The sequence below is a fragment of the Nerophis lumbriciformis genome, linkage group LG27 (assembly GCF_033978685.3).
Source record: "Nerophis lumbriciformis linkage group LG27, RoL_Nlum_v2.1, whole genome shotgun sequence".
NCBI lineage: Eukaryota > Metazoa > Chordata > Actinopteri > Syngnathiformes > Syngnathidae > Nerophis > Nerophis lumbriciformis.
Window position 1 is genome coordinate 16,761,684 of NC_084574.2, and position 26,802 is coordinate 16,788,485.

A 26,802-nucleotide genomic window follows, 5' to 3' on the forward strand; every position below is an offset into this window, starting at 1 on the left:
GATGTCGAGTGGGTCTAACATAATATTGTGAGAGTACAGTCCATAGTGGATCCAGCATAACAATAAGAGTCCAAAATTGATGCTAATCAAAACATTTTTTCTCTTTTTTTTCAAAATAAGAATCTGTATGAGAATCGATAAAGAACCGAAAGGTCATGCAGAATCGAAAGTGGACTCGGAACCGTAAATCTTATCAATTCTCATCCCTGCGTAAGTTAGCACCACACTTCAGAAAGTCACGGTGCTCATTTCCTGGAAAAGCAGCTAGCGCACTAATCGCTAACTAGCTTAAGTGACAGCACGATTACAAGATACATTAGCATCTTACCCCATTATAAATAACTCTGTTTTTGCCTCTATCCTTTAAAGCAGTGTTTTTCAACCTTTTTTGAGCCAAGGCACATTTTTTGTGTTGAAAAAATGTGGAGGCACACCACCAGCAGAAATCATTAAAAAAACGAAACTCAGTTGACAGTAAAAAGTTGTCGTCGCAATTGTTGGAAGCATAACCCAGCATGCATCACTATAGCTCTTGTCTCAAAGTAGGTGTACTGTTACCACCTGTCACATCACACCGTGACTTATTTGGACTTTTTTGCCGTTTTCCTGTGTGTAGTGTTTTAGTTCTTGTCTTGCGCTCCTATTTTGGTGGCTTTTTCTCTTTTTTTGGTATTTTCCTGTAGCAGTTTCATGTCTTCCTTTGAGCGAAAATTTCCCCCATCTACTTTGTTTTAGCAATCAAGAATATGTCAGTTGCTTTTATCCTTCTTTGTGGGGACATTGTTGATTGTCATGTCATGTTCGGATGTACATTTTCTTTGCTCCACAGTAAGTCTTTGCTGTCGTCCAGCATTCTATTTTTAATTTGTAGCCAATTCAGTTTTAGTTTTGTTCTGCATAGCCTTCCCTAAGCCACAATGCCTTTTCTTTGGGGCACTCACCTTTTGTTTATTTTTGGTTTAAGCACTAGACACCTTTTTTACCTCCACGCTGCCTCCCGCTGTTTTCGACATCGACAAAGTTAAAGTTTAAGTTAAAGTACCAATGATTGTCACACACACACTAGGTGTGGTGAAATGTGTCCTCTGCATTTGACCCATCCCCTTGTTCACCCCCTGGGAGGGGAGGGGAGCAGTGGGCAGCAGCGGTGCCGCGCCCGGGAATCATTTTTTGGTGATTTAACCCCCATTTCCATCCCTTGATGCGGAGTACCAAGCAGGGAGGTAATGGGTCCCATTTTTATAGTCTTTGGTATGACTCGGCCGGGGTTTGAGCTCACAACCTACCGATCTCAGGGCGGACACTCTAACCACTAGGCCACTGAGTAGGTCTAGTGGCCATTAGCTACCAGCTGCCACCTACTGATATGGAAGAGTATTACACGGTTACTCTGCCGAGCCCTAGACCAGTGTTTTTCAACCACTGTGCCGCGGCACACTAGTGTGCCGTGAGATACAGTCTGGTGTGCCGTGGGAGATGGTCTAATTTCACCTATTTGGGTTAAAAATATTTTTTGCAAACCAGTAATTATAGTCTGCAAATGATGTGTTGTTGTTGAGTGTTGGTGCTGTCTAGAGTTCGGCAGAGTAACCGTGTAATACTCTTCCATATCAGTAGGTGGCAGCGGGTAGCTAATTGCTTTGTCGATGTCGGAAACAGCGGGAGGCAATGTGCAGGTAAAAAGGTATCTAATGCTTAAACCAAAAATAAACAAAAGGTGAGTGTCCCTAAGAAAAGGCATTGAAGCTTAGGGAAGGCTATGCAGAACGAAACTAAAACTGAACTGGCTACAAAATAAACAAAAACAGAATGCTGGACGACAGCAAAGACTTACTGTGGAGCAAAGACGGCGTCCACAATGTACATGACAATCAACAATGTCCCCACAAAGGATAAAAACAACTGAAATATCCTTGACTGCTAAAACAAAGTATACACAGGAAATATCACTCAAAGGAAGACATGAAACTGCTACTGGAAAATACCGAAAAAAGAGAAAAAGCCACCAAAATAGGAGCGCAAGACAAAAACTAAAACACTACACACAGGAAAACAGCAATAAACTCCAAATAGGTCAGTGCGTGATGTGACAGGTGGTGACAGTACACCTACTTTGAGACAAGAGCTATAGTGATGCATGCTTGGTTATGGTTTGAATTCATATCCAACAATTGCGACAACGACTTTTTACTGTCAACCGAGTTTCGTTTTTTAATGATTTCTCCTGGTGGTGTGCCTCCGCATTTTTTCAACGCAAAAAAATGTGCCTTGGCTCAAAAAAGGTTGAAAAACACTGCCCTAGACAACACGGACACTCAACAACAACACATAATTTTCAGACTATAATTACTGGTTTGCAAAAAATATATTTTTCACCCAAATAGGTGAAACTAGTGGTTGAAAAACACTGCTTTAAAGGAGCACTCTAAGAAACCATAATAATATTTATTCTGCAATGGAAAAGTATATATGTTTTTCAATATAACTCGATTAAAATATTTCAGTGTGTGTTTAGTAACTTTTGAGCACATTCAACAATACCGTGACAATAACAATAACCATGCTAGTTTTGGTTGCAATAAACGTTATATGACCTTTTCATACCATCACACCCCTAAGTGTGTACCATTACGCCACAGGGTTTAACAGAATACGTGTCATGACCTGTTGCCTGGGTCATGGCTTATGTTTTTGTATTATTCTTCCTATATTTAAATCTAGTTTTTTTTCCCAGCGCCACTTGGTCTCTATTATTTACGTTCCGTCGCCAAGGTTGCTTAGAGTAGGCACCATTTAGTTGGTGATTAGTGTTTTCATCAGTGGGGTAGTAATCACGTCCCTTATTTAAACCTGCCTCGCGATCCACTTAGTCTGAGTGTCTTGTTCGCCACTGGTGATTGTTCACGTTTATGTTCCAGGCTATGCTAAGTGAAGTTGCGTACTACACTTCACCTGCGCTCCGAGGTTGTTTTGCCGTGGTTTTGGAATTAAAATGTGATTCTCCCCTCCAACCTACTTCCTGCATCTTGGGGACACGACCTTCGCAGCAATGCAACCTATACGCAACAATACTACTCTGTTTTACATTCTATCATTGGTGACAGAGCAGGAAAGGGCTGGGAGAAAGTTTGCAATAAAAAATGTATTCTAAATAAATCTAAATTTTTCAAACAATTTTTGAATCTTACTGTAAAACAGTAACATGGCCTCCCTTTTAGGCTCAATAATAAATATGGGACTCTGATTTCTACATACTTTTTTGTTTCTAAATACAAAGTAATTCTCTTTTACAAGGGAAGGTTGCTCACCGTCGATTTGCTAATAACTCCAGTTTGCTTTCTGAACTAATATTGCGCTTCTTGTTTTGCAAATGTCTAGCACGGTGGTCAGCAACCCGCGGCTCTAGAGCCGCATGTGGCTCTTTAGCGCCGCCCTAGTGGCTCCCTGGAACACTTTTAAAAAATGATTGAAAATGGAAAAAGATGCGGGAAAAAAATTATTTTTTGTTTTAATATGTTTTTTGTTTGTAGACCAACATGACACAAACCTTCCCAATTGTTAGAAAGCCCACTGTTTAATATTTTTGTGTGTATGCTTCACTGATGAGAGTATTTGGTGAACATCGTTTTGCCCTACTAATATCGGCAGTTCTTGAACTCACCATAGTGTGGACTGTGACACAACAATTTGTTTACATGTAAAATCTTCCACTCCTTCTTTGTCTCATTTTGTCCACCAAACGTTTTATGCTGTGCGTGAATGCACAAAGGTGCGCTTTGTTGATGTTATTGACTTGTTGGAGTGCTAATCAGGCATATTTGGTCAGTGCATGACTGCAAGCTAACCAATGCTAACATGCTACTTAGCTGTATGTACATATTGCATCATCATGCCTCATCTGTAGGTATATTTGAGCTAATTTAATATCCTTTACTTCTATCCTCTTTGTATATAATTTATATTTGCATGTCTCATGACACATTATCTGTATGTAATATTGGTTGCGTTTCAGATAGTTGTTTGCGTGCCATGTTGTTCCAGACCACAGCAAACATTACCTAGCGTGTCAAAGATTGTAATAAAGCTATTAAAAGAAGACAGCCTGCCGTTTCCTTAAACTTGTAAACACACATCTATACCTTTGGCCATTAAAAGCCAGTAATTTCCAGGAGTTATTTCACCTTCTGAGTAGCCTCTGATTTACTAATAGTTTCTAATGTTGTAAAAATGTGTAGAATAAATATTACATTTCTGTAACGAAGATTTGCTTCAGCCTGCGACACATAGTCATGTTGATAGTAGGCTAATATAAACACTTTCATAATGTGTTGCCTTCATGATAACACTATATAAGACTTTTAAAGTCATTTTGATAGTAGGCTATTAGATTTAGGCTTAGACTTAGACAAACATTTATGATCCACAAGGGAAATTGTTCAAATATTTTATATAGCTAATAAAGACACTTACGTCATGTGTTGCCATCATTATAAGACTTATACACGGCTTTCCGTTTTTTGCGGCTCCGGACAGATTTGTTTTTTGATCCAATATGGCTCTTTCAACGTTTTGGGTTGCCGACCCCTGGTCTAGCATGATACCTGCATCCTTCGTTGGGAAACTGCAAGCAGGTCAGTAATCTTGTCTTTTTGTGCCCACGTCTCACAAGCATATGCCTAAAGGTGCAGACATATTGCTCAGTATTCTCCCTGTTGTATCAGTATTGCATCTGTGGAACAGCCCCAGAATCATAATTTCCTATTTGGTGAAATGTTTTTTCACATTTTTAACAGCATGTGCTCCACGAAGCATTGTGTGATATTGACTTACTATTCTGTCGGTTCTTTACAGCATTGACAAAACAACAAATGTAAGGGTGAACCAAAACCTCATTCTGCAGGCTATGGGAAGGCCAAAAGTAAATTCATTTATTTTTTTGTATATTCAATAGTATTTCAACTACGTCCACAGGGCGTTAAAATCTCAGCACAGTCCTCTTACCCAAATTATTTGTTTTATGTCATTTGTTTAGTTCGCAAAAATGACTAATGATCTACTGCTAACGATGGATTCTGATGCATCATCTATGTTGCTGCTTCTTGATCTTAGCGCTGCTTTCGATACCGTCGATCATAATATTTTATTAGAGCGTATCAAAACACGTATTGGTATGTCAGACTTAGCCTTGTCGTGGTTTAACTCTTATCTTACTGACAGGATGCAGTGCGTCTCCCATAATAATGTGACCTCGGACTATGTTAAGGTAACGTGCGGAGTTCCTCGGGGTTCGGTTCTTGGCCCTGCACTCTTTAGTATTTATACATGCTGCCGCTAGGCGACATCATACGCAAATACGGTGTTAGCTTTCATTGTTATGCTGATGACACCCAACTCTACATGCCCGTAAAGCTGACCAACACGCCGGATTGTAGTCAGCTGGAGGCGTGTCTTAATGAAATTAAACAATGGATGTCCGCTAACTTCTTGCAACTCAACGCCAAGAAAACGGAAATGCTGATTATCGGTCCTGCTAAACACCGACATTTATTTAATAATACCACCTTAACATTTGACAACCAAACAATTACACAAGGCGAATCAGTAAAGAATCTGGGTATCATCTTCGACCCAACTCTCTCGTTTGAGTCACACATTAAGAGTGTTACTAAAACGGCCTTCTTTCATCTCCGTAATATCGCTAAAATTCGTTCTATTTTATCCACTAGCGACGCTGAGATCATTATTCATGCGTTCGTTACGTCTCGTCTCGACTACTGTAACGTATTATTTTCGGGTCTCCCTATGTCTAGCATTAAAAGATTACAATTGGTACAAAATGCGGCTGCTAGACTTTTGACAAGAACAAGAAAGTTTGATCATATTACGCCTATACTGGCTCAACTGCACTGGCTTCCTGTGCACTTAAGATGTGACTAAGGTTTTACTACTTACGTATAAAATACTACACGGTCTAGCTCCATCCTATCTTGTCGATTGCATTGTACCATATGTCCCGGCAAGAAATCTGCGTTCAAAGAACTCCGGCTTATTAGTGATTCCCAGAGCCCAAAAAAAGTCTGCGGGCTATAGAGCGTTTTCTATTCGGGCTCCAGTACTATGGAATGCCCTCCCGGTAACAATTAGAGATGCTACCTCAGTAGAAGCATTTAAGTCCCATCTTAAAAGTCATTTGTATACTCTAGCCTTTAAATAGACCCCCCTTTTAGACCAGTTGATCTGCCGTTTCTTTTCTTTTCTCCTCTGCTCCCCTCTTCCTTGTGGAAGGGGGGGGGGGGGCACAGGTCCGGTGGCCATGGATGAAGTGCTGGCTGTCCAGAGTCGGGACCCGGGGTGGACCGCTCGCCTGTGCATCCGCTGGGAACATCTCTGCGCTGCTGACCCGTCTCCGCTCGGGATGGTGTCCTGCTGGCCCCACTATGGACTGGACTCTTACTATTATGTTGGATCCACTATGGACTGGACTTCACAATATTATGTCGGACCCACTCGACATCCATTGAATTCGGGGGGGGGGGGGGGTTGCCCACATATGCGGTCCTCTCCGAGGTTTCTCATAGTCATTCACATCGACGTCCCACTGGGGTGAGTTTTTCCTTGCCCTTATGTGGGCTTTGTACCGAGGATGTCGTTGTGGCTTGTGCAGCCCTTTGAGACACTTGTGATTTAGGGCTATATAAATAAACATTGATTGATTGATTGATTTAGTTATACTTTTTTTTTTTATTCACTATAATGTTCTTAGTGTCGACTTGCTACAAAATTAGTATAAATGCTATGTGGTGATATTTCATGTATTTGCTAATTTTGTGCTAGTTACTCACTCCTGTTACTGAAATAAGCCATCATCGGCTTAGCAACCTTCTACAGAAATTAAAAAAAGTGGTGTAATACCGGCCAATACATTTATTTTGTGAAAGGTACAACAAGCAAATGGCTCCGATTCGTCTTAGCTAATTCCGCGCTTGATAAGTCACTCCTGTTACTTTCAGTCCTGTTACCCATATTAGTCATCTTCGCCATAGGGAAAAAAGAAATGTTGCCTTTTGAGTACCGTATTTTTCGGACCATAGGGCGCACCCGATTATAAGGCGCACTGCCGATGAGCGGGTCTATTTTCATACAAAAGGCGCACCGGATTATAAAGCGCATTAAATGGGTCATATTATGATTTTTTTCTAAATTTAAAACACTGTCCTGTGGTCCACATAACATTTAATGGTGGTTCTTTGGTGAAAGTGTTGCATAAATTATGTTTTACAGACCATTTTCAAGTAGCTTTCTGTGCGTGAATTATGTAAACCCATTACAGTTTTTAGCGCTTTGATAGCGAGTCTACTGACAGATATAAGTAAGAACTTTACACTACTTTATATTAGAAATGGCAACAACGGAAGATGAATGCCTCATAACAAGAAGATAGAGAAAAAGAAGAAGCTTATGACTACGTTGTCGGCACGGACTACAATGGCGGACAAGCGCACATTTTCAGGACTTATGCAGATCCCAAAGCAGGTACCAGAAGGTAAGAAAAGTTGGTTATGCATAATATCGCGAAACAAACCGCCAGGTAATATGTCTGCCATTTTGCTGTCCTTTTACACGCACCATAAAAATACTTGTATGTTTAACGCGCCGACAATACATCAAGCTGTGCGGATTCATAGCTTACCGAAGTCTTACTAAAAACATTTTGACAGATTTTTGAGCGCGGTGTGTAATGTTCTATATTTTTAATGGAACATTTAAAGTGTTGGTGTTGTTTACTGGCATCATCTTGCTGTTTACACATATCTCTTATGTATGACTGTCATCTACTGGTCACACTTATCATTACACCATGTACCAAATAAAATTGCTTCGAGGTCGGTAAGCACAACCACCGGATTATAAGGCGCACTGTCGATTTTTGAGGGAAAAAAAGGATTTTAAGTGCGCCTTATAGTCCGAAAAATACGGAATAGGATAAAGGCAGGGGGCCGAACCACCTGGGTTACATATGCATTATGACAACAGCCTTCCAGCTTGTATTCTTAGGTTATTTCAATTAAGAGGAGAAAACCATACTTTGTGTTGATTTTTGAAATAGGTAAAGCAAGAACGAATATTAAATACAAATGTATTTCAGTTTTAGGAGTTAAATGGTGGAACAAGCTCAGTGATGAGTTGAAGACATGTACTTCTTTGTTAAGGTTTAAGAAAACATTGAAAGGTGAGATAATTTAAAATTATAAAATATAGTAACAATTACGTTCATCCCATTGATTTTGATTTGTTTTGTTTTTTTAACATTGATGTTCCAGGTAATCTTATTTTCTGTGAAGGTATAGGATAGGCAAATATAAGCTTTGGCTTCAGCCTATTCCTTTTTCGGTCATGCTTTTTCGTTTCTTTTCTTTTCTTTTCCTTTTGTGTGTAAATGTGTATGATTGTTATACTGTATATGTATAGTCTGTACTCTTAAACTGGTCACACAAAATGGTTAATGGTTGATGGTTGATTATATGACCGAAATAAACTTATTTCATTCATTCATTATGCCTTCGTATTGTGTGCAATTTTTATTATTTATAGCAATTTTTTTGTTTGTCCTGTCCTGTCCTGTACAAATTAACTTTACAAAAGAGAAGTGTGGGATACTTCTCTTGTTGCCTTTTTTGTATTTGACTTTATTAAATGGATTTATATTATTATTTGGTGCAGCCGGGCCGGAGCAGGAGGGGATAGAAAGAGAAGAAAAGGAAGACAGAGGGGGAAATTGTGGGGATAAGAGGGGAATAAGACAGAGAGACAACAGCAACAGCAAACACAACAATAACAACAACAGAACAACATCAGCAAATAGGATATGTACAAATATGATGGTAAAAGTGATATCAAAGAAGCAGTTGGTGAAATAAACAATACAGAAATGACAATGAACATTATTACACTACAAATGGAGCAATACAAATACCAATAGAAATAGCACTATTGATAATGAATAATAACAATAATTACCTCTATTATCAACAATACAATTGTTTCAATTGCAACAATACATGATAACTTGAAATACAAAAGAAAGCAGATAAATGGAGGGGAAGAAAGAGAAGCCAACTATATTAACCTTGTAGATTGTTATAGTAACAATAGGTTAACCTTTGTCAGTGTGCCATGTGTTACCCAGTTTCCCGTAGGGCAACAACGTTAATATATGTTGGATGAAACGTGATTATATGCATGAGTGTATGTATGTATATGTACTTGTATAAGCACAGTATGTATATATGTATGTCTGTACAGTGACGATACGTGTGTAGGTATGTATTGTATTTGTGTATGTATGTGGGAGCGTAGGTACCTATGTATGTGTGCTCGTACGTATGTATATATGTATGAATATTTGTGTGTATGTGAGTATTTATGTGTATTTGTATGTACAATATATTTGACTCGCAGTATGTGCAGGGAGCCAGAGTTTTTTTGTTTGTTTAACTTTTGTAGCTGTATGTAGAAATGGTGCCGCTGAAGTGGCAGCTACTTAATGTTTGTTCTTTGATGTTTTGTTTTCTTTTTGTATTTGCACTACAACCACATAATATCCCCATTGTGGGATAAATAAAGTATTTCCTATCCTATTCTATCCTTAAGCACAGCACTGCAATATTATGCAACATCAAATGTGTTTTTTTGGGGGACATGAAGTGATGATTGACACCAACTTGTGTGAAATTCGGCGGAACTTTGTTCGGGTATGTGGGATTTTTCAGAGACACGCAAAATCTATCGGTGACGTGCGTGCTGCTCTCTGTGATGAAAATACTCGCACTCGGCCATGCATGAAAGCCACTTTTCTATTAGCACATGGATATGAACGAAATTGACATCCTGCAGGTGTTAGGGCTTATTTGTTTGAAATAATAAATAGGGTATATTAAAAGCACATTACTGCCATTAGGGTATGTAGCCGTCATTGAGCAAATTGCTGAACGAGGCACCTAAGCACACAACAAATGGAACAAGAGTCCGTCTTGTCGTCCAAACCCCCCCCATCTGTTCTCAGGTGACAGTAACCAAGCAACTGAGGGGAGTGTTGTCACATGGCAGCGGATAAAATATTCCGGGCATATTTTGATCAGAAAGGCCGAGGTCAAACATGGAAGGTGGTCATGATTGTGGGAGAATGACAGCAAATATAATTTCCTGCCATTTTCTGCCTCTGGTAGCCGCCTTGTTTATGTAAATATAAGAGGTGGGTGGTAGTTTTGACAAACACCATCATTGCGACACTGAACTATTTTCGTGACGGTGTACTGATGTATCAGCGGTTTTGACCTTTGACCCATTCTGATAGCACCCTGTGTTGGTGCGTGTTACATTGTCTAACAACAGGAATACTTTGTCCAAAAATAAACACCATAAAGAGTCAATTCTGTTCCAACTTAATACTCGATGACCCTGACTAAAATCCAATGCAGTCTACTCTATGATTGCTCTGTTGTCTGCTTTCTTGGCCACTCCGTAAAAAGAAAATTGCACATTTAACATTGTTGCTGGACAGAATGTTTAGATTGATATCCTCACAAGGACGCGGAGCCTTGCTTTAGAGATGATATTTTTCAGTGTACTGCTTTGATTCATAAGTTGTATTTTTGAAACATAAGTCTTCCAGGCGTTGACTTGAGGTTCTCTGGGACTTTTATGATGGAAAGTCAAGCCTTTCCAGAGTACATGACATCATCTGCGTTTATGGTGGAACCTCAGTTAACTAACGCCTTTATTTGCGACCTTTTCTTTTTACAAACCTTTACCACCTGCCAAATATGCCTCTGTGTGCGAACCATGTCTTGGGGTACCAACGCTTCATTCTGTCAGCCATTTATTTTGGATATAACGGATAAACCACAGAAACCTCGACTATATATATATATATATATATATATATATATATATATATATACAGGGCCGGCCCGTGGCATAGGCCGTATAGGCAAATGCTAAGGGCGCCGTCCATCAGGGGGCGCCACGCCAGTGCCACAAATGTTGGAGAAAAAAAAAAAAAAAAAAAAAAAGTTGATACTATTATTTCTAAATACAAAAAAATAATCCCACGTTAATTAAAATGCAAAGTAAAGCCTATTTAATAGAAATATTATTTGTTACAACCTGTATATATATATATATATATATATATATATATATATATGGTCAAGGTTTCTGTGGTTTATCCGTTATATAGTGCTCAATAGAGCGGAATATACGTTAGGTCAGGAAAAAACACAGAGGCTATTTAATCCCTACAAGCCTGTTTCGGAGGTTTTCCTGCTCTTCAGGGGAAAATCTCCTTCAGAGAAAATCCCCTGAAGAGCAGGGAAACCTGCGAAACAGGCTTGGAGGGATGAAATAGCCTCTGTGTTTTTTCCTGACCTAACATATAATATATGTAAATATATACAATATATATAAATATATATAATATATAAATATATATACATATATACACATATATATATATATATATATATATATATATATATATATATATATATATATATATATATATATATATATATATATATATGTATGTATTCCCACACATACATATATTGCGCTCTACCACGGTATCGAGCACTATTTTTTGGATAATCTTATTAAGACATATATACATATATATATATATATACATGTATATATATATATACGTATATATATATATATATACATATATATATATATATACATATATATACATATATATATATATATATATATATATATATATATATATATATATATATATACATATATATATATATATATATATACCCCCCGCGACCCCAAAAAGGGACAAGCAGTAGAGAATGGATGGATATATATATATATATATATATACATATATGTCTTAATAAGGTTATCCAAAAAATAGTGCTTGATACCGTAGTAGAGCGCAATATATGTATGTGTGGGAAAAAAAATCACAAGACTATTTCATCTCTACAGGCCTGTTTCATGAGGGGTTCCCTCACTCATCAGGAGATTTTAATGGGAGCATTCACATACCATGGTTTATATAGGGCACAGAGTGGGTGGGTACAGGCTGGCGTAGGGGCGTGGTGATTGGCTCATGTGTTGCCTAGGAGGTGTTTCCGTCTGTGGCGGCATGCTGATACAATTTCGCTGCGCTTGTTGAGGGATGACAGGTCTGGACGGTATATAATAAACAGTTTCTCTTTCAAGCATAGGTTGCATCTTTTATTACCACTATTGTAAGGTGTGCTGGATGCAAGAATTTGCCATGTTATTGAATATTCAACATTATTGTCTTTGAGGTCCCAAATGTGTTTGCTGAGTTCTGTGGTATTCCGCAGGTTTTGGTTCCTGAAAGAAGCCTTGTGATTGTTCCATCTGGTTTTAAACTCTCCCTCGGTTAATCCTACATATGTGTCGGATGTGTTAATGTCCTTGCGTGTTACCTTAGATTGGTAAATAACTGATGTTTGTAAGCACCCCCCGTTGAGAGGGCAATCAGGTTTCTTGCGGCAGTTGCAGCCTTTGTTGGTTTTGGGGTCGCTCTGTCCGGGGGCCGACGGCTCATTTGCAATTGTTTTGTTGTGGTTTGAGATAATTTGTCGTATATTGTTCATACAGCTGTAGCTCAATTTAATGTTGTTCTTGTTGAATACTTTTCTTAGGGTGTTGCCTTTGGGGAAGTGTTTGTCAATCAGACTGAGGAATTTGTGGCCAATGTTAGTTGAGACGTTTTTGCTGTATGGGGGGTTGTACCAGATGATGTTTCGTTTTCTGTTCTTTTTTGGTTGGTTTCCTGGCGTGGGTTCATAGGTGAGGGTGAAATTGTAACCGCTTTCATCAAGGGCTTTTTGGTACGGGGGGGTTGCTTGGTCAAATTCAGCTTTGCTAGATGACAGCATCGATAGCCTTTTATTGATTCCGGTAGGTATTCTTTTCGTGATGGTGGGTGGGTGGTTGCTGTCATGGTGCACGTATTGGAGTGTTGAGTTGGATTTCGTGAATGGTTGGTAGCTGTTATTCGTGAATGGTTGGTAGCTGTTATGCCAAATTTTCAAAGAGAACGGCCTACGGATCACGATTGAAGCCAACAAGCAAACCGTCAACTTCCTCGACGTCACTTTCAACCTGAGAAATAACAGCTACCAACCATTCACGAAATCCAACACAACACTCCAATACGTGCACCATGACAGCAACCACCCACCCACCACCACGAAAAGAATACCTACCGGAATTAATAAAAGGCTATCGATGCTGTCATCTAGCAAAGCTGAATTTGACCAAGCAACCCCCCCGTACCAAAAAGCCCTTGATGAAAGCGGTTACAATTTCACCCTCACCTATGAACCCACGCCAGGAAACCAACCAAAAAAGAACAGAAAACGAAACAACATCATCTGGTACAACCCCCCATACAGCAAAAACGTCTCAACTAACATTGGCCACAAATTCCTCAGTCTGATTGACAAACACTTCCCCAAAGGCAACACCCTAAGAAAAGTATTCAACAAGAACAACATTAAATTGAGCTACAGCTGTATGAACAATATACGACAAATTATCTCAAACCACAACAAAACAATTGCAAATGAGCCGTCGGCCCCCGGACAGAGCGACCCCAAAACCAACAAAGGCTGCAACTGCCGCAAGAAACCTGATTGCCCTCTCAACGGGGGGTGCTTACAAACATCAGTTATTTACCAATCTAAGGTAACACGCAAGGACATTAACACATCCGACACATATGTAGGATTAACCGAGGGAGAGTTTAAAACCAGATGGAACAATCACAAGGCTTCTTTCAGGAACCAAAACCTGCGGAATACCACAGAACTCAGCAAACACATTTGAGACCTCAAAGACAATAATGTTGAATATTCAATAACATGGCAAATTCTTGCATCCAGCACACCTTACAATAGTGGTAATAAAAGATGCAACCTATGCTTGAAAGAGAAACTGTTTATTATATACCGTCCAGACCTGTCATCCCTCAACAAGCGCAGCGAAATTGTATCAGCATGCCGCCACAGACGGAAACACCTCCTAGGCAACACATGAGCCAATCACCACGCCCCTACGCCAGCCTGTACCCACCCACTCTGTGCCCTATATAAACCATGGTATGTGAATGCTCCCATTAAAATCTCCTGATGATTGAGGGAACCCCTCATGAAACAGGCCTGTAGAGATGAAATAGTCTTGTGATTTTTTTCCCCCACACATACATATATATATATATATATATATATATATATATATATATATATATATATATATACACACATATATATATATATACATATATATATATATATATATATATATATATATATATATATGTGTGTGTGTATGTATGTATGTATGTATGTAGAAGGACGTCGTCAGGAAGCAGTGTGCAGGTAAGAAGATGATTCATTCCAATGACAAAGGAAACAAATACAAAAAGGAAAACGGAAAACTAAGGCAAAGTTTAACAAAGGACTAACACCAGGGTAGAAGCAAGAAGTTAGTAAACACGAACCTACATGAAAGGATCAACAGTCGCGTGTGGCGAACAAGACTGCCAGACTGAATGACCAATGCGGCAGGGATAAATAGCTCTCTGATTAGTGATCAGAAGCAGGTGAGCGTCCCGACCACTACATACATTATACAACCATATATCCAGCGCCCCCCGCTACCCCAAAAAGGGAATAAGCGGTACAAAATGGATGGATGGATGGATATTATACATTATAGTGCTTTCAAAGTGTGCAGTTTTGTACTGAAATAGGGACTTTTGCGAAGGCAATATTATAATTTTCCAAAGGCAATATTATAATTTTGTTTACATTGATGGATGATTGGAACTCTGCTTCATAAACTTGTTGGCTTGCGAATCATGTTCAAGAACCAGTACATCCTGGTTGCACTGTAAATAAGTACACCAATTTGTAAATTTTGTTTTTTGGTTTATTATGATAGTCTTTGGCTGCTTTTAATTAATACTATATCAACATTTTCTGGACATTTCAGAAAATTGAGCAATAATCCATAATAAATTATTAGTGTTATTTAAAGTCCTATTATGCAAAATCAACTTTTCTTACCTGTTGGTACCTGCTTTTGTCTGATTGGGATCCGCCTAAGTCTCGCAAATGTGAAATCAAAATACGGCGGTATGGCGGAGATATTTACAAAATAATTTTTCCTTCTTCCAAACTTGCTCTAAACGAGTCGTTTTGGAATTTGAGACTTTAGTGATGTATTTTGCCTTAGTTACTTCAGCGGATATCTCCATATATGGTCAAATGTTTTCTCGAGAATCTTTGCGTGAGTCTGCCATTATTATCCAGTTGTAGTCCAAAGTAGCTGTAGTCACTAAGTTCCTTATTTTCTCTATCCTTTTATTTTTCCCTCTGCTAAAATCTTCCGCTGTTGCCACTTGTAATAAAAAGTGTCATATAGTTCTAACTTATATCTGTCAGTATACTAAATATGGATACGCTAATATCTACAACATTGCTGACGGGGTGGAGACACAATCAAAAGGGGCTTGACCTGGAGGAGGACTTCTGTATGTAAGTAAGACCGCTCACCAAACAGCACATTCTGAAGCTTTAAGACAGTCCGTAAAACATCATTTATGCAAAATTTGGACCACAATTCATAATATGACCCCTTTAAAAGTTTAGACTGACCCGAGCCACTTTCAATTATAGCACAATGCAACAGTCTGATATCAAATGAGAAAGAGTTTTGTATTAGTATTTGACTCCATGTGAACAAGCTCATATTGGTTTAAATTACTTTAATTTATTTACATTGCATGGTTTAATAACTTAATTATATTTATAAAATATTGAAGTCAAGTTTAACTTGTTTTTCTATAGAATAATACACAGAGGAATAGTGGATCAAGCCAAGCAAGAGGGGGATATTAATTTCATAACATTGGTTTTGAACTGTCCTGAGAGGAAATTGATTCTTCCTGTCAGCATCACCTTCCCACAACCCCTCTGTTCCCGTCTCTCGTGTCAGCGAGCTAATCGGGCCCGTAGAGTTGACTGAAGAGGAGAAGTTCAAATAGAATTAGCCTCCTTCTGCCTCATTAGGTCATATGCCCATAATCCAGCCCTCCCTGCTACACTGGGCAGCGACATTTCCCCAGTGGACAGATAACTAGGTAACTGTAGAAAAGCTTTGATTGTTGACAGCCCGCTGGATAAAGCTCATGTCTGGTTTGATTTCCATAAACAAATACTTGCACAATTTGAATATTATGGATATTTTTTGTTTTTATCCCATCTAAACATTAGTTTGAGGAAAACTGGCTTTCACAAGGCTCCTTGCTTCTTATACCAAACCTAAGTAAAACATTTTTTCCAAATAAATTGTGAATCAAATATTTTCTTGAACAGGTATTTTTGTTATTTTAGGATATTTCATGCAAACAAGAAGAAGTAGGACAGTGGAAAAAAAGGCATTTTGAACTCGTGTTTGACTTTGACTCAAATTAAACTAGCTTTTTAATTTAAAGCTAGTTTAATTTGAGTCAAAGTCAAACTTTGACTCAAATTAAACTAGCTTTTTAATTTAAAGCTAGTTTAATTTGAGTCAAAGTCAAACTTTGACTCAAATTAAACTAGCTTTTTAATTTAAAGCTAGTTTAATTTGAGTCAAAGTCAAACACGAATTCAAAATGCCTTTTTTTTCCACTGTCCTACTTCTTCTTGTTTGCATGAAATATCCTAAAATAACAAAAATACCTGTTCAAGAAAATATTTGATTCACAATTTATTTGGAAAAAATGTTTTACTTAGGTTTGGTATAAGAAGCAAGGAGCCTTGTGAAAAGGTGGAAAAAATAGTTGTTGTTGTTGTTTTTTTTTAAATATGTAATGTATCCCAACATGGTTATTTTGTTTTGGGCTTACTATTTTTATTTATTAATTTTTTTTAAACAAAATACAATTGTAATTATTTTCTTAAGCTCTTTCCTAGTTCAACGAAGATATATATTTTTTCTAATATCAAGTCAATTTTTTTTTGTTCCCTCTGAAAACTCCAAAAAAATTATGTTTGTAGCATAACATACATTATATATATATATATATATATATATATATATATATATATATATATATATATATATATATATATATATATATATATATATATATATATACATATACACAGTATATTCCCCACAAGCCAATTTTGTAAGTGTATTTTTATTTTTATTTTATTTCTCAATAAAATACAATTGTATTTTTTTCTTTTTCTTAAGTTCTTCACTGGTTCAGTTTCAGTTTCAATTTATTTCGAACATGCAGACAATACAATTACAATGTAATGCATCACAAATTTCCAGTTGTTTCATTACAGCACATCCGGAAATAAGTAGGAAGAATCAGAGCTTATTTAATCCTACCGCTTTTCATATCATAGCAATTTTATCCAATTTCTTTGTTCTCTGTTTGTAACAGAACAGTGAATAAATAAATTATGAATAAATAATTTACCATAAGTAAGTAAACAAATATTAAATACACAAATAACCTTTTTTTTTGTTTAATGTTTCAAGATATTGATGTTAATTGTTTTGTAGTTTATGAACACTCGTAGTTTGAACAGTCTCTTAAACTGAATCATATTGCTGCTTTGTTTAATTTCCTTGCTTAATCCATTACATAATTTAATTCCACATACGGATATGCTAAAGGTTTTAAAGTGTTGTACGTGCATACGAATGTTTTAAGTTCCGTTTTCCTCTAGGGTTATATTTCTCCTCTTTTGTTGTACATTCTTGGGTAGCAGGTTATAGTTTGTTGTGTACATAATTTAGCTGTTTGTAAATGCACCAAGTCGTGGAATTTCCATATGTGTGATTCAATCAAGGGTTTGTATGTTTTTTGTATCCAACATTATGTATTATTCTAATTGTTGTTCTAATTGTTATTCATTATTGACGTGTTTCTTGCTAATTTATGTTGTATATTTTTTACATTAGGTTTCCAGTTCATTTTATCATCTATTATTACACCCAAAAATGTATTTTCTTTTACCCTCTCAATGGCTACTCTGTCTATTTGTATTTAAATTTCCCTTCTACTGTTACCGAATAGCATTATTTTAGTTCTACTAAGATTCAAAGATAGATGTGTGTTCTCTCCTGAACAAAACACAGTCGTGTTTTCTGCAAATAATACTAACTTTAAGTCCTTTGTAACTTTACAAATGTCCTAGTATTGATCTCTGAAGTACGGATGAGTCGTGGTTAGCGCCTTGCGTGGCAGCTACCGCCATCAGTGTGTCAATGGGTGAATGTGGAAATAGTGTCATTTCCAGCCACAAGATGTTTTCAGTTCTCTAGACGTTTGTTCTCCTATCTTCACGTATTGCTTCCTGTTGGTGAAGTAGCTTCTTACCCAGTTCAAGACCAACTCTCTGATTCCATACTGTTCTAATTTGTTTATTAAGATATTATGATTGACTTTGTCCAACGCTTTTGTTAAATCCATATACACTACAGCAGCACATGTTTTGCTATCTATTGCATTGGTGATCTCTTCCGTTATTTCGATTAATGCCATTGATGTTGAAATGTTGGCTCTGTATCTGTATTGGTTGTCTTTTGTCTGTGAGTGTTTCATTTGTATTTATGAATTTGTCCAATCTGTTGTTAAACAGTTTTTCAATAATTTTTGAAAATTGGGGAAGTCGAGAAACAGGTATGTAGTTTGTAAACTGGTCTTATAAAGTCTTATAAATTGGTACAACTTCTGCTATTTAAATTTTGTCTGGGAATTTGCCTGTTTGAAGTGATAGGTTGCTGATATATGTTAAAGGGGAACATTATCACAATTTCAGAATTGTTAAAACCATTAAAAATCAGTTCCCAGTGGCTTATTATATTTTTCGAAGTTTTTTTCAATGTTTCAAATGTTACCCATCACGCAATATCCTTAAAAGAAAGCTTCAAAGTGCCTGATTTTAACCATCGTTATAAACACCCGTCCATTTTCCTGTGACGTCACATAGTGAAGCCAACACAAACAAACATGGCGGAAAGTACAGCAAGCTATAGCGACATTAGCTCGGATTCAGACTCGGATTTCAGCGGCTTAAGCGATTCAACAGATTACGAATGTATTGAAACGGATGGTTGTAGTGTGGAGGCAGGTAGCGAAAACGAAATTGAAGAAGAAACTGAAGCTATTGAGCCATATCGGTTTGAACCGTATGCAAGCGAAAACGACGAAAACGACACGACAGCCAGCGACACGGGAGAAAGCGAGGACGAATTCGGCGATCGCCTTCTAACCAACGATTGGTATGTGTTTGTTTGGCATTAAAGGAAACTAACAACTATGAACTAGGTTTACAGCATATGAAATACATTTGGCAACAACATGCACTTTGAGAGTGCAGACAGCTTAATTTTCATCAATTAATATATTCTGTAGACATACCCTCATCCGGGCTCTTTTCCTGAATGCTGATCTGTCCAGTTTTGGAGTTGATGTCAGCAGGCCAGGGAAGCTAGGGTCGATAGGGGGTTTAGCTCGCTCGTCTGCGGGAACAAACTGCCGCCATTGCTTGCCGTGCTACCGAGGTCCTTTGTCCCTGAATTGCTCACACGCTCTGGCAGATTCAATGGGGGTCTGGCGGCAGATTTCTTTGACTTTATCGTTGGAAATGCATCTGCTTTGAGTGTCGCAGGATATCCACACATTCTTGCCATCTCTGTCGTGGCATAGCTTTCGTCGGTAAAGTGTGCGGAACAAACGTCCAATTTCTTGCCACTTTCGCATCTTTGGGCCACTGGTGCAACTTGAATCCGTCCCTGTTCGTGTTGTTACACCCTCCGACAACACACCGACGAGGCATGATGTCTCCAAGGTACGGAAAACAGTCGAAAAAAACGGAAAATAACAGAGCTGATTTGACTCGGTGTTTGAGAAAATGGCGGATTGCTTCCCGATGCTCCGAGAGCGAATATTAGAAAGGCGTTTAATTCGCCAAAATTCACCGATTTAGAGTTCGGAAATCGGTTAAAAAAATATATGGTCTTTTTTCTGCAACATCAAGGTATATATTGACGCTTACATAGGTCTGGTGATAATGTTCCCCTTTAAAGATTCTGAAATCTTGTCAATGACCTTTCTCTATCAATTCCGTTACAATCAGTTGAGATCTTGGATTAAAATGTTTTCACAATATTCATTATTTCCTTTTTTGTCACCTTCGAGGAACAACGAGTGGGGATTTCTGTCATTAGTGTCATTCGAGTTCTCAACTGAGTCGGGGGATCTGGATGTTATCTTTATTTTTCTATTTTTAATGAAGTCAATGCATATTTTTTCCTTCTTAAAACTCAAATACAGAAGATACAGTAATGCACCGTGTTTGTCACATCCATGCCCATTCCTTAGTTATTCTTCCAGGTGATAAGTTTTTGCAGAGGTGAGGCCATGTCATCAGTTGGAGGTGGACATCTTGACAAATGCATGTCTACCTCAAGAGTCCAGAGCTCCTCTGAATGTGATTTTTTTTTTTTGAGCAGCTTCCTAGTGACACTGGGATAAGCTTGTCTGTTTGACAAGAGGCTTACTGCATGAAGGTTTATAAAGGAACACTGATAATTGGATTTATGGTATGGAGTCCTGTTAAAAACCCATCCATCCATCCATTTTCTACCGCTTGTCCCTTTTGGGGTCGCGGGGGGCCTATCTCAGCTGCATTCGGGCGGAAGGCGGTGCACACCCTGGACAAGTCACCACCTCATCGCAGGGCCAACACAGATAGACAGACAACATTCACACTCACATTCACACACTAGGGCCAATTTAGTGTTGCCAATCAACCTATCCCCAGGTGCATGTCTTTGGAGGTGGGAGGAAGCCGGAGTACCCGGAGGGAACCCACGCAGTCACGGGGAGAACATGCAAACTCCAGTTAAAAAGCGTATGATTAAAAGAATACTCAATAATGGCACACTCAGTAAAGAATAACCTCTGCTGAACAATTGCAATAACATGTCTGTCCACTTTTCTGACAATCTCTCACTGTGGTCCTCTAGATATGATAATGTACATTGTAACATGAGTGCCATCTTCTTCATGAACTAATTTTGTTTTGTTATTATTGCGTTGTTAAAATGCAATGTTTTGAACACGTTTTATCAACAATATTGCATTCGCATGTGATTTTACGAATTTTTTTGCAATATTTAAAGCAGGGGTGTGTCAAACTCATTTTAACTCAGGGGCCACATGGAGGAAAATCTATTACCAAGTGGGCCGTAATGGTAAAATCATGGCATGATAACTTAAAAATAAAGACAACTCCAGGTTGTTTTCTTTGTTTTACTTTGGCCAAAAATAGAACCAGCACATTCTGAAAACGTACAAATCACAAATAATCCTCTGGACAAAACACTTCAAGTTTGTTAAAATTTCTGAGGAAATTGGTGCAGTTTCAAAAACACAATGAGCTTAGACTTTGTCTCAGTGCATCTACAAATCAATCAATCAATCAATGTTTATTTATATAGCCCTAAATCACAAGTGTCTCAAAGGGCTGCACAAGGCCCAACAACATCCGTGATACAGAGTCCACATAAGGGCAAGGGAAACTCACCCCAGTGGGACGTCGATGTGAATGACTATGAGAAACCTTGGAGAGGAGCTCATATGTGGGTAACCCCCCCCCCCTCTAGGGGGAGACCGAAAGCAATGGATGTCGAGTGGGTCTGACATAATGTTGTGAAAGTCCAGTCCATAATGGATCTAACACAATAGTGAGAGTCCAGTCCATAGTGGGGCCAGCAGGAAACCATCCCGAGCGGAGACGGGTCAGCAGCGCAGAGATGTCCCCAACCGATGCACAGGCGAGAGTTAAAAACTATTCAAAAGAGTTAAGTTTTAAATTCAATAAAAAATATTTGCAAAAAAAAAGGGTTACGTTTTTTCGTTTTTGACAGAGACATTATGGGGGACTAAGGGTGATAAATAACGATGTGTTCGAAGCAGAAGACATTCAAATGCAACGTTGAAACAACATGCTTTTTGATGACGTTTAATCAATGTTGGATTTTGACGTTGATTTGACCATCGAAACACGGCCAATTCCCAACCAACAACGTGGATCCAACGTTAGACATCATCGTTGTCTCAATTTACAAATACAACTATTTCGCAACGTTGTTTCAAAGTCAGTTTTAAAGGACATGTACAGTACAGGCCAAAAGTTTGGACACACCTTCTGATTTCAATGCATTTTCTTTATTTTCATGACTATTTACATTGTAGATTGTCACTGAAGGCATCACAACTACGACACCTGTGAAGTGAAAACCATTTCAGGTGACTGCCTCTTGAAGCTCATCAAGAGAATGCAAAACATTAATCAGAGCAAAGGGTGGCTATTTTGAAGAAACTAGAAAATAAAACATGTTTCCAGTTATTTCACCTTTTCTTGTTAAGTACGGCCTGCTTGACAGTTAGACCATGTCTACACTAACTTGGATAACCCTTTAAATGAATAATTATTTAGCCTAAGCCTTGTTTCAGCCACTAAATCAGCGTTTAAGGTCCCCGTCCTTGGACATTTTTTTACACGGGTAAGTAAGCCGTGTATTTCTTCAGTCACTGGCTCTTAGCTTTGTATGGACTCATTGATCGTTTACAAACTGAGTTCGGAGAGGAAGTGATGCCAGAAAGACCGCGCCCCACACAAGTAATGGGAGGCAAGTAATTCAGACATGCCCGTGTGGAAACCACACATGAATACCTTAAGACAGGGGTGTCAAACTCAAATACAGAGTGGGCCAAAATTTAAAACTGAACAGAGCCGCGGGCCAAGGTTGAACAAATTAACCTTTTAATAGGGACCCAAACAAGTTTTGCATTGAATATTGAACAAGCAAGGCTTATATAACTTTATAGTGACATGCAAAATCGAGTTTCAAATAATAATAATAATAATTCAAAAATATCAATGGCATATCAATTAAAATTTCAATAAAAATGTAATGCCTCTTTTCTATTTGCAGCCTTCTGAGGTAAATATCAAAATAAACTTTTTCCACAGGCTAATAATACATTTGAAAATAAAATAACAATAATGAATGAATCAAACATTTAAGCCTTGAAGTAGCAAGAGAAAGTGCATGAATAAAACGTTAATTATTGCTCAGTTTGCTACACTGATTTGCTTTAACACTGAATATGGAACAAGCAACGCTTATGTAACTTAATGGTGCAAAATCAACTTTCAAAAAACAAACAAAAAAACATCAATGGCATCCATCCATCCATCCATTTCCTACCGCTTATTCCCTTTGGGGTCGCGGGGGGCGCTGGAGCCTATCTCAGCTACAATCGCATATTAAATGAAATTTAAATAAAAAAAATTGACTGCCTCTTTTCTATTTGCAGCCTTCTGAGGTAAATATCAACATTAACTTTTTCCACAGGCTAATACATTTGAAAATAAAATAACAATGAATAAATCAACCATTTAGGCCTTTTTACTGCTCAGTCTAATCTGATTTGCCCAAGCCAGATAGATACCTGGCATCTTTTCTGGGATGCTAGTTCATTAATGTCGGAGCTCAGGTGGGCCGGGTTTGGTGGTAGCGGTGGGCCAGCTCTAATGTTAATTTGATATTGTCTCAAGGGCCAAATGAAGGCCAGAGTTTGACACCCATGCCTTAAGAGAAGCAAACGCGCGATTGCAGCTATTTCGGATACAACACATCTCAGAAGGCAACATAGACGGACGGTTGAGCGACGGTTTTGGATAAGGCCTGGAAGAACGGCAGCCTGGTGGGTTTGTCACAGAGTGTGTTGTGCCAGCTGAACGGCAAGAGAACTTTCGAATGTCCAGGTCAGCTGTGATTCTACTTAGTGAAAAACTTTGTCAATTTGTCGAGGAGGAGACAACAACAGACTACGAAAAACAGCGAATACATTTGGACTGGCAAAGCAGACTATTACGAGTTATTGTCCGCGATGTATGTTGAGCGATTACTCAACGTCTAGTTTTGTACTCCATAACTATTGTGAAGCCATGAAGTGGTTGCGGCCGTCAAGTACGACCGCCAATTTCAGCCTCCAAGCACAGTGTCCTGAACAGATATCTATGATTGTTGTAAAATGTTCTTTATCACATTGTTTACTTTCACCCGTCCATTAAAGATATGATTCATGTATGATGGCTCAGGTGTGATTCACTACAATAGTCTAACAGATGCTGATGGTGAGGCAAGCAAAGTTTACTGTTAAAAGAAATGTGGCAATTAGGGTTGTACAGTACAGTACCGCGATACTAATGAATCATTTTCAGTATGATACCGTCTCTGAAAAGTACCGGTCCACCACCCCCCCGCGCCCGCGTCGAAGTCACGTCTTGACATTGCTGGTTTACAAGCAGAGGAGCATGTTCGGCAGCGCACAATCATAGAGTACTTACAAGCCGACACAGTGTGTAGACAGAAAAGAGAGAACGGATGCATTTTGGCTTAAAAACTAGCGATAAAGGTGACGTTATAACACTGAAACGCCTTCAGGAAGAGGTGCTTTAAGACATGGCTAGTTAGCTAGCGGCAAACATCCATCCGCCGTCGGCAGTGTTTTAGCTACTTCTAAATCACTAATCCTCGCCTCCATGGCAACGAATAAAGTACGTTTCTTACAAGTATCATCCCTGCAGGACGAGGAATAGCTAAACATGCTTCATTACACACCGTAGATCACCGACGTCAAAATGTAAACAAACGCCATTGGTGGATCGATACTGTGGATTCCTAATGAAGCCTTTAGCTTGACGCTCCTCTACTTTCTCCTGCTCCGCTTGCTGCGGAAACAACAAACAAAACTCCAGACGCTCCTCTTCGTTTTGTATAGTTTACTTGTGAACTTAATCATTCAAAAACGTAAAACAATAACGATGTGGGAACAAATGAATGGCAAAATAAACAGAGTTTGTTACAGCAAGAATTAGAAAAAGTAAGAGTAAGAAAAAGTAAGAGTGAGGTCAAAAAACTGTGTGGCTCAATTCTCCCGCACCTGACTGCCATTACCCATAATGCATTGTGTCCAAAAACCAACCTACCACACAGATCCTTCCGCCATATATGCAATCAAACAGTTACGTCATCAAATTATTTAGACAAATGTAATAATTACAAATAAAGTGTACCTTATGATTATTTTAAGCATGCAAATAAAGTAAATAGTCCCATTTTGGATGAATAAACAAAAAGCACCTTCCATAAAATGTAAATGAACTTAAACAGCATTTAGGCTCCTACAGATACCTAACATCCACTGTAATGATATCAAGTACAAGCACGTGTCGAGTCGATATGTTTTGGCATCACAACTCCTTCTTTCGTTTTTTTTAAATGTATATTATGTTTATAAACTTAGGAAATTTGTCCCTGGACACATGAGGACTTTGAATATGACCAATGTATGACCCTGTAACTACTTGGTATCAGATTGATACCCAAATTTGTGGTATCATCCAAAACTAATGTAAAGTATCAAACAACAGAAGAATAAGTGATTATTACATTTTAACAGAAGTGTCGATAGAACATGTTGAAACAGGAAGTAGGCAGATATTAACAGTAAATGAACAAGTACATTAATAATTCATTTTCTACCACTTGTCCTTAATAATGTTGACAAAATAATAGAATGATAAATGACACAATATGTTACTGCATACGTCAGCAGACTAATTAGGAGCCTTTGTTTGTTTACTTACTACTAAAAGACAAATTGTCTAGTATGTTCACTATTTTATTTAAGGACTAAACTGCAATAAGAAACATATGTTTAATGTACCCTAAGATTTTTTGTTAAAATAAAACCATAATGCAATTTTTTTGTGGTCCCCTTTATTTAGAAAAGTACCGAAATTTTTTTAGTACCGGTACCAAAATATTGGTATCGTTACAACACTAGTGGCAATAGTCTACATTGAAACACAGGGTAAGGATACACTTCCAGGTCAGAGGTGACTATGACACGTGCATTTTTTTCGCACATGCGTACTAGGTCGCGTTGCGCCGGCGGACGGTGGGTGGAGAGGGGGTCTTAAACCACCATTGTGTGTGTGGGGACACGGATAAGGTTAGGTGGGATTTACCCTGGATAACCTTGGCCGACTTAGTGTAGAAGGGGCCTTAGTCTTGTCTTGCTATGTTCTGTGCTTAGTTCCTGTCCAGCGCCCTTATTTTCTAATTCCACTTCCGTTTTGGTGTATTATGCAGCAGCTTTACTTTGTCTCCCAGCGCACCTGTTCTAAGTTAATAATCGTTTCTACAAACCCCGTTTCCATACGAGTTGGGAAATTGTGTTAGATTTAAATATAAACGGAATACAATGATTTGCCAATCCTTTTCAACCCATATTGAATACAAAGACAAGATATTTGATTTACAAACTCATAAACTCTATTTTTTTTTTTTTGCAAATAATAATTAACTTAGAATTTCATGGCTGCAACACGTGCCAAAGTAGTTGGGAAAGGGCATGTTCACCACTGTGTTACATAGCCTTTCCTTTTAACAACACTCAGTAAACGTTTGGGAACTGAGGAGACACATTTTTTTAAGCTTCTCAGGTGGAATTCTTTCCCATTCTTGCTTGATGTACAGCTTAAGTTGTTCAACAGTCCGGGGGTCTCCGTTGTGGTATTTTAGGCTTCATAATACGCCACACATTTTCAATGGGAGACAGGTCTGGACTACAGGCAGGCCAGTCTAGTACCC